This window comes from Zingiber officinale, chromosome 11B (genome assembly GCF_018446385.1).
Source record: "Zingiber officinale cultivar Zhangliang chromosome 11B, Zo_v1.1, whole genome shotgun sequence".
NCBI lineage: Eukaryota > Viridiplantae > Streptophyta > Magnoliopsida > Zingiberales > Zingiberaceae > Zingiber > Zingiber officinale.
Window position 1 is genome coordinate 86,170,151 of NC_056007.1, and position 6,629 is coordinate 86,176,779.

The window sequence follows — 6,629 nt, forward strand, 5'->3', positions numbered from 1 at the left end:
GTGCTCGAAATGATGTGAAACTAGGTTCTATAAGTTTGTTTAATTCTTATAATTATATCCATGTCTTCAAATATCAATTTGACCTAATATAAGAGCGGTGATTTTTTGAACACGAATATGTCTGAAAAATCTACTTCATGTTTAAAAAATCATTATTCACAATATATTAGATAAAATTGATATTTGAGAGTATTTATATGATTAGGAGAACTAGAGGAATATATAGAAATTTATTTTATATCATTCTGAGGTCTCTAGTCTATTAGCCAATTTCAGTTAAAATCGATTGATAGAACTAAAGACCTCGGTAAAATCAGTTCATATATATTTGTCTATTTTTTATAATTAAAAAAATACCCTCAAACATTAATTTTACTAATATATTGAGAGCAGTGATTTTTTGAACACGAATGTGTCTGAAAAATTAATTCGTGTTTAAAAAATCACTGCTCTAAATATATTAGGTAAAATTGATGTTTGAAGATATGAATATAATCATAAGGGTTCATTCGATCAAAATCGATTGATGAACTTAGAGAGCTTGAATGACGTGAAACTAAGTTCTATGAGTTTGCCTAATTCTTATGATTATATCTATGCTTTCAAATATTAATTTGATTCAATATATTAAGAGTACTTATTTTTTAAACACGAATTAATTTTTCAGGCATATCCATGTTTAAAAAATCATTGCTCTTACAAATACATATAAATTGATTTCATGTCATTTTGAGGTCTTTAGATCCATTAATCAATTTAGGCTGAAATCAACTGATGGATCTTAAAATCTTGAAATTACACAAAACCAATTTTTATATAATCGTCTAATTCTTATTATTATAAAAATATTCTCAAATATCAATTTATTCAAATATATTGAAAATAATAATTTTTTAAATACAGAAAAGAAATTCGATTCGGACGCTAAAAGAAAGACACTTGACTAAGAACAGAAATACGGAGGAAAATAGATGTAGATAATTTTAAAACTAAATAGGTGATTTAATAATTTTGAAAACTTATTTACATGATTTGATAAAAACAGCTCAACAATGATCATGTATGCATGCGCAATAACTTAATTCCCAGTTAATTAATTTTGTTTCGTTCTTAGAACAAAAGAGAGAGAAGGGTACCGGTGCTATGAGCATGCTGCAGAAGAGTGGGCGAAGGGGTAATTGTAAAGGTACTGAAGTTTAGTCTTCGCCACCATCACGTGTCCTCGGCCGGCGTTTCGGTCCACCTTCTTGCACGCCGGACACATCGGCGGCGGCAGTTGCATGGATTTGAGCTGCTTCAATTCCTTGTGTAGCCTTTGATTCTCCTCCTTGAGCGTCTCTCACCACTTCCTCAGAAACTCCAGCTCCACCTCCGTCTTCTTCAGCTTCGTCCTTCAATTCATCTTATCCTGTCCGAAAATGATAAAGATCAGGGCATGATTCACCGACAAATCGTATACAGAAGTTTCTACTATCATATCGAAGATTTACATGTTCTGTTAAGGAAACGTATTAGGGATATTTTTCTGACTTATATTTTCCTATGACAATTAGGAAAGTGTGCACATACATTGAGAAATGTGCATACCCGTTACAAGAACACTATATAAGAGGAGGGGGGGGGGCCGATGCACCGGTGGAGACATATGCTATTTGTATTCACGCTCTTATTGTTACTATAGTTCTTTCTACTATTCCAGCATTATTCATTTTGCTACTTCATATTAGACTTTGAGAAGCCTTCTTGAATTGAAAGGTGAGCTAATTACTTTTTTTTCATCTGAAAAATGGAGAGGTGGCTCACATTCTAAGAGGAAAAAAGGCAAGAAACCTATAATATCATTTTTGACGCTCAAAATTTTTGGTCAAATATTGAATTATGCTTAAAGATTGCATCACCACTTATAAAAGTTGAGAATGGTTGATTCTGATGATAAGCTTGCTATGAGTTTAATCTATCAAGTAATAGAACATGCAAAGGAGGAGATTAAAACAAATTTAAGGAGCGCAAAAAAATGGTAAAATATTATTGAATTTATTATGTTTTAATTCTAATATTGAGTTATGTGGTCATTGAATTTCTCACTATTTGTAGATATGAACTAGTTTTTACTATTATTGATAAAAGATAGGAAGACATGCTTAGTCAGCCTTTGCATGTTACAAGCTATTATTTGTGATCCGGTGATAAGGACGGGGATCCTCGTTGCCGGGAGGTTAATGACACGTGGAGGTCAATGGTCAAGAGGGTCAACCCCAAGGTCGTGCCGAGCGGACAGAGGTCATGCCGAGCAGACTGACGGGCCGATCGAGCATCCGGCCGACTGAACATCCGGCCAGGAATCTCCCAGGCCGGACGAAAGACAGCCCGACCAGGGGTCGAGTTTCCGATGCTCAAGGTGAAAGAGTCTCTGGGTCGAGCGGGCAGGCCGCTCGACCGAGCCACAGAACAGCAAGGCGCAATCCCATCCGAGCACATGAGCAGGGCTTCCCCGCCCGACCCGAGGTAAGCGCATTCTGGAGGCCATGAGCGCCGAGCGATCAGTCCGCTCGGCCCGGGAATAGGCAAGAGGTGCAAAGGGACAAAAGGGATAGCTGGTAACATTATCCTCGAGACACCTGCCACCGACAAACAGCATGGTCGGCGGCCGGAGCGGACAGAGTATCGTACGGTGGAAGTTTCTGCCGTTACGTCAGGGATATGCTCGGACGATTGCGGAATGACGTCAGACATGCTTTTCTGACACAACCCTACTGAGGTATGTTTGGGGAAGCGTACATGCATCGAGAAGCGTGCCCGCGCCTCCCCGGGGTCCTATATAAGGACCCCCAGACTTCGACGGAGGTATGCGATTCTCATCACTGTAGCCACAGTTACTCTGCTCCTTTCTTCTTCTTTTCCTAACTTGAGCGTCGGAGGGTCGTCGCCGGGAAACCCCTCCCGGCTCGGCTTCTTTGCAGGTTCGCCGGAGGTCTACACCATCATCAGAGGATAGCGGAGAGAGCCACGTCCCCAGCGTCCATCGACTCAGCGCTCGGACAGGATCAAATTGGCGTCGTCTATGGGAACGCACCTGAATCCGAGCAGAGAAGATGGAAGAAGTTGGACGCCAACTAATGGTGACACTCATCCAAGCGCGAGCAGCAAAGATTGTCGAGCAACAGCAGAAAGCGCAAGCCGATTGGATAGCACAGCAGGCGACGTCGGCATCTGGCGGTCGAGCGACGCCAGAAGACCGGCCGGAACAGCTCTCAATATGGGGCCAGAACAAAGGTCCGACCGGCACTCAGGTGGAAGCGCCGCCCGCCCCGATACCATTCCATCGGGCTTTATTCCAAACACCGTCAGAAGTCGCTCAGACCAACCTCAACCAAGGATCTTCATCTGACGAAGCCCCTGTCCGCAACGCACGGAAGGGCAAGGCGCCACGGACAGACTCGTCCCCCGAGCGGATCAATAGGCAGTTCTCCGAGGCCATCCTGCGCGACCCACTACCAAGGCATTACGCGCCCCCGGCGATCGGGGAATACAACGAGACCACCGACCCGGACGACCATCTGGGTAAGTTCGACAACACAGCCACTTTGCATCAATACACAGATGGTGTGAAGTGTCGGGTGTTCCTCACCACCCTTTCCGGATCGGCACAACGATGGTTCCGGAGGCTACCGAGCGGATCCATCACGAGCTTCGAAGAGTTCCGCACGACCTTCCTCCATCACTTCGCGAGCAGCAGGCGCTACCAGAAGACCAATGTCAGTCTGTTCGCCATCAAACAAGGCTCGAAGGAGTCGCTCCGAGCCTACATCCAGCGTTTCAACCATGTGGCCATGGATATCCCAACGGTCACTTCAGAAACTATGATGAACGCGTTCACGCAGGGGCTTGCAGACGGTGATTTCTTTCGTTTGCTCATCAGAAAGCCGCCTCGCAGCTACGACCACATGCTGAACAAGGCCAACGAGTACATCAATGTGGAGGAAGCTCAGATGGTGAGGAAAAAGGAAGCACCATCCGAGCCACTAGCTCATGCCGAGCGGAAGCAGCCTTCCAATTATCAACCACCGAGAGGACCCCGCGCAGAGGTAGCCCGTCCTCATCATAGGCCGCACGTCATCCAACAAGTAGCGGCCGATCGGCCTAAACCGAAAGGGAAGGTTTGGACTCCCATGTTTTGTTCGCTCCATCAGTCAACAACTCACAACACCCGCGACTGTCGGAGCCTCCACCCAATCGCTCATCCTATGCCAAGAAGCTATCACCGTCGATCACCTTCGCCGAATCGACGACACCAACACCAAAGTCCTGGCCGGCGTACGGAAAGGAGATCTCCCAAGCGGCAACATAACCAGCAGCACAGGGTCATTCCTCGGGCATCGCATGAGCGACCCCGACCATCCGCTCAGGAGGAGGAGAATAGAGGCAATGCGTCGAGGGGTGAGATCAACATCATCGCTGGAGGGTCGACCGGAGGCGACTCCAACAGGGCAAGGAAGGTGCATGCAAGGCAGCTCGGGATCCACGCGGTCGGCTGTAGTCAGGAGCGGGCGAGCGGACCCGAGATCAGTTTTGGGCCTAGGGACCTCGAGGGAGTCGAAGTCCCGCATGATGATGCCCTCATCATCCGAGCGGTAATAGCTAACTACACTATTCACCGCATCTTTATTGATACAGGCAGCTCGGTCAACATAATCTTTCGGAAGGCCTTGGACCAATTGCAAATCGACCGAGCCGAGTTGTTGACGATGACAACCCCCCTCTATGGGTTCACCGGTAATGAAATTTTGCCGGTCGGACGGGTCTGGCTGGCTATCTCGCTGGGAGAGGAGCCACTCAGAAGAACGCGGGCTGCTAACTTCATTGTAGTCGACGCTCCCTCCGCGTACAATGTGATCTTGAAGCGACCGGCTCTCAACGAGTTCTGAGCGGTCGTCTCCACCTTTTGCCAAAAGGTCAAATTCCCCGTGGAAGATCAGGTGGGAGAAGTCTGAGGTGATCAGCTAGCGGCCCGGCGCTGTTATGTAGAGATGGTCCGATCCGAGGCCAAAGCCGCCCGGAAGGCACCACGTGTCGAGGTAAATGCTATAACCGAAAAACCACCTTCTTTAGTTTACGAAGAAAAGGAGGAGGTAAAGATCCACCCTATCCGACTGGATGCCACTACGTTCGTCGCATCCGACCTGGAGCCGAGCCAGAAGGAGAAGCTGATCAGATGTCTCCAGCAAAACTGCGACGTCTTCGCCTGGTCGACCCACGAGCTGCCAGGGGTCTCGCCGAGCGTAGCGCAGCATGAACTCCACGTCCGACCGGACGCTCGGCCGGTGAAGCAGAGGAAGAGGGACTTCAGCGCCGAACAGAATATCATCATCCGAGCCGAAGTCGAGAAACTTATGGAGGCCGACCACATACGGGAGGTACAATTCCCGAGCTGGCTCACCAATGTGGTGTTGGTCTCCAAGCCAGGCAACAAATGGAGAGTCTGCATCGATTTCCGGGATCTAAATAAGGCATGCCCGAAGGATTTTTACCCTCTATCCTGAATCGACCAACTGGTAGACTTTACTGCTGGATGCAAGATGATATGCATGCTGGATGCATATCAGGGCTACCACCAAGTGCCACTCGCCCCGGAAGATCAGGACAAAGTGAGCTTCGTTACTGCGGACGACACTCACTGTTACAACTTGATGTCGTTCGGACTAAAAAAGCCAGAGCCACATACCAGCAGCTAATGAACAAAGTATTTTGGGAGCAGATCAGACGTAACCTGGAAGTCTACGTGGATGATATATTAATCAAGTCACTCCGAGCGGCGGATCTTTGTGCAGACATAGAGGAAACCTTCCGAACACTGAGGAGGTATGGAGTCAAGCTGAACCCCCAAAAATGTCTGTTCGGAGCAAAAGGTGGGCACTTCTTGAGATATATCGTGACCAAGCGGGGCATAGAGGCGAACCCTAGCAAGGTGAAAGCACTGCAAGACATGCCGCCTCCCAGGAATCTGAGGGAAGTGCAACGCCTCACCGGTCGGATAACGGCATTGTCGAGATTCATCTCTAAGATAGCCGAGCGGAGCTTGCCATTTTTCAAGATCTTGCGCCGAGCAACCAAATTCTAATGGGATCAGGAGTGCGACCGGGCGTTCGAGGAGCTGAAAGCCTATCTGAATTCATTGCCCGTACTGGCTAAACCGAATGTAGGCGAGCCGCTCCGTATATACCTGTCATCAACCGAGTATGTTGTCGGCTCGGCGTTGGAGAGGGGAGGCGGAGAAGAGCAGCCTGTGTATTTCTTGAGCCACATCTTAAAAGATGCTGAGTCCCGCTATACTGGTTTCAAGAAGCTCGCGTTCGCCCTAGTCCTGGACGCACGGAGGCGCATACTATCATCGTTATGACAAACAGCCCGCTGGGAAGAGTACTCCTAAACCCTGAGGCGTCGGGGCGGCTCATTAAGTGGACAACGGAGCTCAGTGAATTCGACATCCAGTATCAACCCCGCTCGGCGATCAAGGAGCAGTCCTTGGCGGATTTCATAACAGAGGTACAAAATCCTGAACCCGAAGCTTTGTGGAAGGTATTTGTGGATGGGTCGTCCACTCCGCTCGGCAGTGGGATCGACATCTTGCT